General features: G+C 43.8%; 20 non-coding genes and 10 pseudogenes across 20 annotated transcripts; all 30 read right to left on the reverse strand.

The window, feature by feature from the left end:
* Window positions 1-72: 72 nt before the first annotated feature.
* Window positions 73-181, reverse strand: LOC132960784 (5S ribosomal RNA; annotated as a pseudogene).
* A 121-nt stretch (window positions 182-302) lies between these two features.
* LOC132961560 (5S ribosomal RNA) lies at window positions 303-421 on the reverse strand. Its single transcript, XR_009667916.1, has one exon. It is a non-coding gene; the product is annotated as a 5S ribosomal RNA (ribosomal RNA).
* Window positions 422-543: 122 nt separating this feature from the next.
* On the reverse strand, window positions 544-662 carry LOC132961416 (5S ribosomal RNA). The gene has a single exon (XR_009667779.1). It is a non-coding gene; the product is annotated as a 5S ribosomal RNA (ribosomal RNA).
* A 354-nt stretch (window positions 663-1,016) lies between these two features.
* LOC132961388 (5S ribosomal RNA) lies at window positions 1,017-1,135 on the reverse strand. The gene has a single exon (XR_009667752.1). It is a non-coding gene; the product is annotated as a 5S ribosomal RNA (ribosomal RNA).
* A 121-nt stretch (window positions 1,136-1,256) lies between these two features.
* LOC132961186 (5S ribosomal RNA) lies at window positions 1,257-1,375 on the reverse strand. The gene has a single exon (XR_009667562.1). It is a non-coding gene; the product is annotated as a 5S ribosomal RNA (ribosomal RNA).
* A 120-nt stretch (window positions 1,376-1,495) lies between these two features.
* Window positions 1,496-1,614, reverse strand: LOC132961282 (5S ribosomal RNA). Its single transcript, XR_009667651.1, has one exon. It is a non-coding gene; the product is annotated as a 5S ribosomal RNA (ribosomal RNA).
* Window positions 1,615-1,733: 119 nt separating this feature from the next.
* On the reverse strand, window positions 1,734-1,852 carry LOC132961147 (5S ribosomal RNA). Its single transcript, XR_009667525.1, has one exon. It is a non-coding gene; the product is annotated as a 5S ribosomal RNA (ribosomal RNA).
* A 123-nt stretch (window positions 1,853-1,975) lies between these two features.
* Window positions 1,976-2,084, reverse strand: LOC132961098 (5S ribosomal RNA; annotated as a pseudogene).
* Window positions 2,085-2,204: 120 nt separating this feature from the next.
* LOC132960927 (5S ribosomal RNA) lies at window positions 2,205-2,313 on the reverse strand (annotated as a pseudogene).
* Window positions 2,314-2,435: 122 nt separating this feature from the next.
* Window positions 2,436-2,544, reverse strand: LOC132960770 (5S ribosomal RNA; annotated as a pseudogene).
* Window positions 2,545-2,665: 121 nt separating this feature from the next.
* Window positions 2,666-2,774, reverse strand: LOC132960737 (5S ribosomal RNA; annotated as a pseudogene).
* Window positions 2,775-2,894: 120 nt separating this feature from the next.
* On the reverse strand, window positions 2,895-3,013 carry LOC132961497 (5S ribosomal RNA). Its single transcript, XR_009667860.1, has one exon. It is a non-coding gene; the product is annotated as a 5S ribosomal RNA (ribosomal RNA).
* A 119-nt stretch (window positions 3,014-3,132) lies between these two features.
* Window positions 3,133-3,251, reverse strand: LOC132961149 (5S ribosomal RNA). Its single transcript, XR_009667527.1, has one exon. It is a non-coding gene; the product is annotated as a 5S ribosomal RNA (ribosomal RNA).
* Window positions 3,252-3,374: 123 nt separating this feature from the next.
* On the reverse strand, window positions 3,375-3,483 carry LOC132961102 (5S ribosomal RNA; annotated as a pseudogene).
* Window positions 3,484-3,603: 120 nt separating this feature from the next.
* LOC132961044 (5S ribosomal RNA) lies at window positions 3,604-3,712 on the reverse strand (annotated as a pseudogene).
* Window positions 3,713-3,834: 122 nt separating this feature from the next.
* Window positions 3,835-3,953, reverse strand: LOC132961202 (5S ribosomal RNA). Its single transcript, XR_009667577.1, has one exon. It is a non-coding gene; the product is annotated as a 5S ribosomal RNA (ribosomal RNA).
* A 119-nt stretch (window positions 3,954-4,072) lies between these two features.
* LOC132961214 (5S ribosomal RNA) lies at window positions 4,073-4,191 on the reverse strand. Its single transcript, XR_009667589.1, has one exon. It is a non-coding gene; the product is annotated as a 5S ribosomal RNA (ribosomal RNA).
* Window positions 4,192-4,313: 122 nt separating this feature from the next.
* On the reverse strand, window positions 4,314-4,432 carry LOC132961318 (5S ribosomal RNA). The gene has a single exon (XR_009667685.1). It is a non-coding gene; the product is annotated as a 5S ribosomal RNA (ribosomal RNA).
* Window positions 4,433-4,554: 122 nt separating this feature from the next.
* LOC132961203 (5S ribosomal RNA) lies at window positions 4,555-4,673 on the reverse strand. Its single transcript, XR_009667578.1, has one exon. It is a non-coding gene; the product is annotated as a 5S ribosomal RNA (ribosomal RNA).
* A 119-nt stretch (window positions 4,674-4,792) lies between these two features.
* LOC132961215 (5S ribosomal RNA) lies at window positions 4,793-4,911 on the reverse strand. Its single transcript, XR_009667590.1, has one exon. It is a non-coding gene; the product is annotated as a 5S ribosomal RNA (ribosomal RNA).
* A 354-nt stretch (window positions 4,912-5,265) lies between these two features.
* On the reverse strand, window positions 5,266-5,384 carry LOC132961319 (5S ribosomal RNA). The gene has a single exon (XR_009667686.1). It is a non-coding gene; the product is annotated as a 5S ribosomal RNA (ribosomal RNA).
* A 120-nt stretch (window positions 5,385-5,504) lies between these two features.
* On the reverse strand, window positions 5,505-5,623 carry LOC132961187 (5S ribosomal RNA). The gene has a single exon (XR_009667563.1). It is a non-coding gene; the product is annotated as a 5S ribosomal RNA (ribosomal RNA).
* A 119-nt stretch (window positions 5,624-5,742) lies between these two features.
* Window positions 5,743-5,861, reverse strand: LOC132961359 (5S ribosomal RNA). Its single transcript, XR_009667724.1, has one exon. It is a non-coding gene; the product is annotated as a 5S ribosomal RNA (ribosomal RNA).
* Window positions 5,862-5,980: 119 nt separating this feature from the next.
* On the reverse strand, window positions 5,981-6,099 carry LOC132961150 (5S ribosomal RNA). Its single transcript, XR_009667528.1, has one exon. It is a non-coding gene; the product is annotated as a 5S ribosomal RNA (ribosomal RNA).
* A 123-nt stretch (window positions 6,100-6,222) lies between these two features.
* Window positions 6,223-6,331, reverse strand: LOC132961010 (5S ribosomal RNA; annotated as a pseudogene).
* Window positions 6,332-6,451: 120 nt separating this feature from the next.
* Window positions 6,452-6,560, reverse strand: LOC132961046 (5S ribosomal RNA; annotated as a pseudogene).
* Window positions 6,561-6,682: 122 nt separating this feature from the next.
* LOC132961204 (5S ribosomal RNA) lies at window positions 6,683-6,801 on the reverse strand. The gene has a single exon (XR_009667579.1). It is a non-coding gene; the product is annotated as a 5S ribosomal RNA (ribosomal RNA).
* A 120-nt stretch (window positions 6,802-6,921) lies between these two features.
* Window positions 6,922-7,040, reverse strand: LOC132961188 (5S ribosomal RNA). The gene has a single exon (XR_009667564.1). It is a non-coding gene; the product is annotated as a 5S ribosomal RNA (ribosomal RNA).
* A 119-nt stretch (window positions 7,041-7,159) lies between these two features.
* LOC132961151 (5S ribosomal RNA) lies at window positions 7,160-7,278 on the reverse strand. The gene has a single exon (XR_009667529.1). It is a non-coding gene; the product is annotated as a 5S ribosomal RNA (ribosomal RNA).
* A 123-nt stretch (window positions 7,279-7,401) lies between these two features.
* The window catches only part of LOC132961012 (5S ribosomal RNA), a 109-nt pseudogene continuing 10 nt past the window's right edge, over window positions 7,402-7,500 (reverse strand).

The raw sequence follows: 7,500 nt of genomic DNA on the forward strand, positions 1-7,500 counted from the left end.
GGCTGAATTTTTGGACATGTGAATATATCTCTATATGAAAAAAAAAAAAAAATATGATCAAAAAAATGAAAAAGCTTACAGCACCTGGTATTCCCAGGCGGTCTCCCATCCAAGTACTAACCAGGCCTGACCTTGCTTAGCTTCCGAGATCGGGCGTGTTCAGGGTGGTATGGCCGTAAGCCATTATTGTGTGCAGACAGGGGCCTTTTAAAGATGTCATGCCCTTGATTCTGGCTGAATTTTTGGACATGTGAATATGTCTCTATATGATAAAAAAAACATATGATCAAAAAAAATGAAAAAGCTTACAGCACCTGGTATTCCCAGGCGGTCTCCCATCCAAGTACTAACCAGGCCCAACCCTGCTTAGCTTCCGAGATCTGACGAGATCAGGCGTGTTCAGGGTGGTATGGCCGTAAGCCATTATTGTGTGCAGAAAGGGGCCTTTTAAAGATGTCATGCCCTTGATTCTGGCTGAATTTTTGGACATGTGAATATGTCTCTATATGATAAAAAAAAACATATGATTAAACAAAATGAAAAAGCTTACAGCACCTGGTATTCCCAGGCGGTCTCCCATCCAAGTACTAACCAGGCCCGACCCTGCTTAGCTTCTGAGATCGGACGAGATCGGGCGTGTTCAGGGTGGTATGGCCGCAAGGCATTATTGTGTGCAGAAAGGGGCCTTTTAAAGATGTCATGCCCTTGATTATGGCTGAATTTTTGGACATGTGAATATGTCTCTATATGATAAAAAAAGAACATATGATCAAAAAAAATGAAAAAGCTTACAGCACCTGGTATTCCCAGGCGGTCTCCCATCCAAGTACTAACCAGGCCAGACGCTGCTTAGCTTCCGAGATCGGACAAGTTCAGGGTGGTATGTCCTTAAGTCATTATTGTGTGCAGAAAGGGGCCTTTTAAAGATGTCATGCCCTTGATTCTGGCTGAATTTTTGGACATGTGAATATGTCTCTATATGATAAAAAAAAAACATATGATCAAAAAAATGAAAAAACTTACAGCATCTGGTATTCCCATGCGGTCTCCCATCCAAGTACTAACCAGGCCCTACCCTGCTTAGCTTCCGAGATCGGACGAGATCAGGCGTGTTCAGGGTGGTATGGCCGTAAGCCATTATTGTGTGCAGAGAGGGGCCTTTTAAAGATGTCATGCCCTTGATTCTGGCTGAATTTTTGGACATGTGAATATGTCTCTCTATGATAAAAAAAAACATATGATCAAAAAAATGAAAAAGCTTACAGCACCTGGTATTCCCAGGCGGTCTCCCATCCAAGTACTAACCAGGCCCGACCCTGCATAGCTTCCGAGATCGGACGAGATCGGGCGTGTTCAGGGTGGTATGGCCGTAAGCCATTATTGTGTGCAGAAAGGGGCCTTTTAAAGATGTCATGCCCTTGATTCTGGCTGAATTTTTGGACATGTGAATATGTCTCTATATGATAAAAAAAACATATGATCAAAAAAATGAAAAAGCTTACAGCACCTGGTATTCCCAGGCGGTCTCCCATCCAAGTACTAACCAGGCCCGACCCTGCATAGCTTCCGAGATCGGACGAGATCGGGCGTGTTCAGAGTGGTATGGCCGTAAGCCATTAGTGTGTGCAGAAAGGGGCCTTTTAAAGATGTCATGCCCTTGATTCTGGCTGAATTTTTGGACATGTGAATATGTCTCTATATGATAAAAAAAAACATGATCAAAAAAATGAAAAAGCTTACAGCACCTGGTATTCCCAGGCGGTCTCCCATCCAAGTACTAACCAGGCCCGACCCTGCTTAGCTTCTGAGATCGAATGAGATCGGGCGTGTTCAGGGTGGTATGGCCGTAAGCCATTATTGTCTGCAGACAGGGGCCTTTTAAAGATGTCATACCCTTGATTCTGGCTGAATTTTTGGACATGTGAATATGTCTCTCTATGATAAAAAAAAAACATATGATCAAAAAAATAAAAAAAGCATACAGCGTCTGGTATTCCCAGGCGGTCTCCCATCCAAGTACTAACCAGGCCCGACCCTGCTTAGCTTCCAAGATCGCACGAGTTCAGGGTGGTTTGGCTGTAAGCCATTATTGTGTGCAGAAAGGGGCCTTTTAAAGATGTCATGCCCTTGATTCTGGCTGAATTTTTGGACATGTGAATATGTCTCTATATGATAAAAAAAACATATGATCAAAAAAATGAAAAAGCTTACAGCACCTGGTATTCCTAGGCGGTCTCCCATCCAAGTACTAACCAGGCCTGACCTTGCTTAGCTTCCGAGATCGGGCGTGTTCAGGGTGGTATGGCCATAAGTCATTATTGTGTGCAGAAAGGGGCCTTTTAAAGATGTCATGCCCTTGATTCTGGCTGAATTTTTGGACATGTGAATATGTCTCTATATGAAAAAAAAAAAACATATGATCAAAAAAATGAAAAAGCTTACAGCACCTGGTATTCCCAGGCGGTCTCCCATCCAAGTACTAACCTGGCCTGACCTTGCTTAGCTTCCGAGATCGGGCGTGTTCAGGGTGGTATGGCCGTAAGCCATTATTGTGTGCAGAGAGGGGCCTTTTAAAGATGTCATGCCCTTGATTCTGGCTGAATTTTTGGACATGTGAATATGTCTCTCTATGATAAAAAAAAACATATGATCAAAAAAATGAAAAAGCTTACAGCACCTGGTATTCCCAGGCGGTCTCCCATCCAAGTACTAACCAGGCCCGACCCTGCATAGCTTCCGAGATCGGGCGTGTTCAGGGTGGTATGGCCGTAAGCCATTATTGTGTGCAGAAAGGGGCCTTTTAAAGATGTCATGCCCTTGATTCTGGCTGAATTTTTGGACATGTGAATATGTCTCTATATGATAAAAAAAACATATGATCAAAAAAATGAAAAAGCTTACAGCACCTGGTATTCCCAGGCGGTCTCCCATCCAAGTACTAACCAGGCCCGACCCTGCATAGCTTCCGAGATCGGACGAGATAGGGCGTGTTCAGAGTGGTATGGCCGTAAGCCATTATTGTGTGCAGAAAGGGGCCTTTTAAAGATGTCATGCCCTTGATTCTGGCTGAATTTTTGGACATGTGAATATGTCTCTATATGATAAAAAAAAACATGATCAAAAAAATGAAAAAGCTTACAGCACCTGGTATTCCCAGGCGGTCTCCCATCCAAGTACTAACCAGGCCCGACCCTGCTTAGCTTCTGAGATCGAATGAGATCGGGCGTGTTCAGGGTGGTATGGCCGTAAGCCATTATTGTCTGCAGACAGGGGCCTTTTAAAGATGTCATGCCCTTGATTCTGGCTGAATTTTTGGACATGTGAATATGTCTCTCTATGATAAAAAAAAAACATATGATCAAAAAAATAAAAAAAGCATACAGCGTCTGGTATTCCCAGGCGGTCTCCCATCCAAGTACTAACCAGGCCCGATCCTGCTTAGCTTCCAAGATCGGACGAGTTCAGGGTGGTTTGGCCGTAAGCCATTATTGTGTGCAGAAAGGGGCCTTTTAAAGATGTCATGCCCTTGATTCTGGCTGAATTTTTGGACATGTGAATATGTCTCTATATGATAAAAAAAACATATGATCAAAAAAATGAAAAAGCTTACAGCACCTGGTATTCCTAGGCGGTCTCCCATCCAAGTATTAACCAGGCCCCACCCTGCTTTGCTTCTGAGATCGGGCGTGTTCAGGGTGGTATGGACGTAAGGCATTATTGTGTGCAGAAAGGGGCCTTTTAAAGATATCATGCCCTTGATTCTGGCTGAATTTTTGGACATGTGAATATGTCTCTATATGATAAAAAAAAAACATATGATCAAAAAAATTAAAAAGCTTACAGCACCTGGTATTCCCAGGCGGTCTCCCATCCAAGTACTAACCAGGCCCGACCCTGCTTAGCTTCCGAGATCGGACGAGATCAGGCGTGTTCAGGGTGGTTTGGCCGTAAGCCATTATTGTGTGCAGACAGGGGCCTTTTAAAGATGTCATGCCCTTGATTCTGGCTGAATTTTTGGACATGTGAATATGTCTCTATATGATAAAAAAAAACATGATCAAAAAAATGAAAAAGCTTACAGCACCTGGTATTCCCAGGCGGTCTCCCATCCAAGTACTAACCAGGCCCGACCCTGCTTAGCTTCTGAGATCGAACGAGATCGGGCGTGTTCAGGGTGGTATGGCCGTAAGCCATTATTGTCTGCAGACAGGGGCCTTTTAAAGATGTCATGCCCTTGATTCTGGCTGAATTTTTGGACATGTGAATATGTCTCTATATGATAAAAAAAAAACATATGATCAAAAAAATGAAAAAACTTACAGCACCTGGTATTCCCAGGCGGTCTCCCATCCATGTACTAACCAGGCCCTACCCTGCTTAGCTTCCGAGATCGGACGAGATCAGGCGTGTTCAGGGTGGTATGGCCGTAAGCCATTATTGTGTGCAGAAAGGGGCCTTTTAAAGATATCATGCCCTTGATTCTGGCTGAATTTTTGGACATGTGAATATGTCTCTATATGATAAAAAAAAAACATATGATCAAAAAAATTAAAAAGCTTACAGCACCTGGTATTCCCAGGCGGTCTCCCATCCAAGTACTAACCAGGCCCGACCCTGCTTAGCTTCCGAGATCGGACGAGATCAGGCGTGTTCAGGGTGGTTTGGCCGTAAGCCATTATTGTGTGCAGACAGGGGCCTTTTAAAGATGTCATGCCCTTGATTCTGGCTGAATTTTTGGACATGTGAATATGTCTCTATATGATAAAAAAAAACATGATCAAAAAAATGAAAAAGCTTACAGCACCTGGTATTCCCAGGCGGTCTCCCATCCAAGTACTAACCAGGCCCGACCCTGCTTAGCTTCTGAGATCGAACGAGATCGGGCGTGTTCAGGGTGGTATGGCCGTAAGCCATTATTGTCTGCAGACAGGGGCCTTTTAAAGATGTCATGCCCTTGATTCTGGCTGAATTTTTGGACATGTGAATACGTCTCTCTATGATAAAAAAAAAACATATGATCAAAAAAATAAAAAAAGCTTACAGCGTCTGGTATTCCCAGGCGGTCTCCCATCCAAGTACTAACCAGGCCCGACGCTGCTTAGCTTCCAAGATCGGACAAGTTCAGGGTGGTATGTCCTTAAGCCATTATTGTGTGCAGAAAGGGGCCTTTTAAAGATGTCATGCCCTTGATTCTGGCTGAATTTTTGGACATGTGAATATGTCTCTATATGATAAAAAAAAAACATATGATCAAAAAAATGAAAAAACTTACAGCACCTGGTATTCCCAGGCGGTCTCCCATCCATGTACTAACCAGGCCCTACCCTGCTTAGCTTCCGAGATCGGACGAGATCAGGCGTGTTCAGGGTGGTATGGCCGTAAGCCATTATTGTGTGCAGACAGGGGCCTTTTAAAGATGTCATGCCCTTGATTCTGGCTGAATTTTTGGACATGTGAATATGTCTCTATATGATAAAAAAAACATATGATCAAAAAAATGAAAAAGCTTACAGCACCTGGTATTCCCAGGCGGTCTCCCATCCAAGTACTAACCAGGCCCGACCCTGCATAGCTTCCGAGATCGGACGAGATCGGGCGTGTTCAGGGTGGTATGGCCGTAAGCCATTATTGTGTGCAGAAAGGGGCCTTTTAAAGATGTCATGCCCTTGATTCTGGCTGAATTTTTGGACATGTGAATATGTCTCTATATGATAAAAAAAACATATGATCAAAAAAATGAAAAGCTTATAGCACCTGGTATTCCCAGGCGGTCTCCCATCCAAGTACTAACCAGGCCCGACCCTGCATAGCTTCCGAGATCGGACGAGATCGGGCGTGTTCAGGGTGGTATGGCCGTAAGCCATTATTGTGTGCAGAAAGGGGCCTTTTAAAGATGTCATGCCCTTGATTCTGGCTGAATTTTTGGACATGTGAATATGTCTCTATATGATAAAAAAAAACATGATCAAAAAAATGAAAAAGCTTACAGCACCTGGTATTCCCAGGCGGTCTCCCATCCAAGTACTAACCAGGCCCGACCCTGCTTAGCTTCTGAGATCGAATGAGATCGGGCGTGTTCAGGGTGGTATGGCCGTAAGCCATTATTGTCTGCAGACAGGGGCCTTTTAAAGATGTCATGCCCTTGATTCTGGCTGAATTTTTGGACATGTGAATATGTCTCTCTATGATAAAAAAAAAACATATGATCAAAAAAATAAAAAAAGCATACAGCGTCTGGTATTCCCAGGCGGTCTCCCATCCAAGTACTAACCAGGCCCGACCCTGCTTAGCTTCCAAGATCGGACGAGTTCAGGGTGGTTTGGCCGTAAGCCATTATTGTGTGCAGAAAGGGGCCTTTTAAAGATGTCATGCCCTTGATTCTGGCTGAATTTTTGGACATGTGAATATGTCTCTATATGATAAAAAAAACATATGATCAAAAAAATGAAAAAGCTTACAGCACCTGGTATTCCTAGGCGGTCTCCCATCCAAGTATTAACCAGGCCCCACCCTGCTTTGCTTCTGAGATCGGGCGTGTTCAGGGTGGTATGGACGTAAGGCATTATTGTGTGCAGAAAGGGGCCTTTTAAAGATATCATGCCCTTGATTCTGGCTGAATTTTTGGACATGTGAATATGTCTCTATATGATAAAAAAAAAACATATGATCAAAAAAATTAAAAAGCTTACAGCACCTGGTATTCCCAGGCGGTCTCCCATCCAAGTACTAACCAGGCCCGACCCTGCTTAGCTTCCGAGATCGGACGAGATCAGGCGTGTTCAGGGTGGTTTGGCCGTAAGCCATTATTGTGTGCAGAAAGGGGCCTTTTAAAGATGTCATGCCCTTGATTCTGGCTGAATTTTTGGACATGTGAATATGTCTCTATATGATAAAAAAAACATATGATCAAAAAAATGAAAAAGCTTACAGCACCTGGTATTCCCAGGCGGTCTCCCATCCAAGTACTAACCAGGCCCGACCCTGCATAGCTTCCGAGATCGGACGAGATCGGGCGTGTTCAGGGTGGTATGGCCGTAAGCCATTATTGTGTGCAGAAAGGGGCCTTTTAAAGATGTCATGCCCTTGATTCTGGCTGAATTTTTGGACATGTGAATATGTCTCTATATGATAAAAAAAAACATGATCAAAAAAATGAAAAAGCTTACAGCACCTGGTATTCCCAGGCGGTCTCCCATCCAAGTACTAACCAGGCCCGACCCTGCTTAGCTTCTGAGATCGAATGAGATCGGGCGTGTTCAGGGTGGTATGGCCGTAAGCCATTATTGTCTGCAGACAGGGGCCTTTTAAAGATGTCATGCCCTTGATTCTGGCTGAATTTTTGGACATGTGAATATGTCTCTCTATGATAAAAAAAAAACATATGATCAAAAAAATTAAAAAAGCATACAGCGTCTGGTATTCCCAGGCGGTCTCCCATCCAAGTACTAACCAGGCCCGACCCTGCTTAGCTTCCAAGATCGGACGAGTTCAGGGTGGTTT

This window comes from Labrus mixtus, unplaced genomic scaffold (genome assembly GCF_963584025.1).
Source record: "Labrus mixtus unplaced genomic scaffold, fLabMix1.1 SCAFFOLD_30, whole genome shotgun sequence".
NCBI classification, from domain to species: Eukaryota; Metazoa; Chordata; class Actinopteri; order Labriformes; family Labridae; genus Labrus; species Labrus mixtus.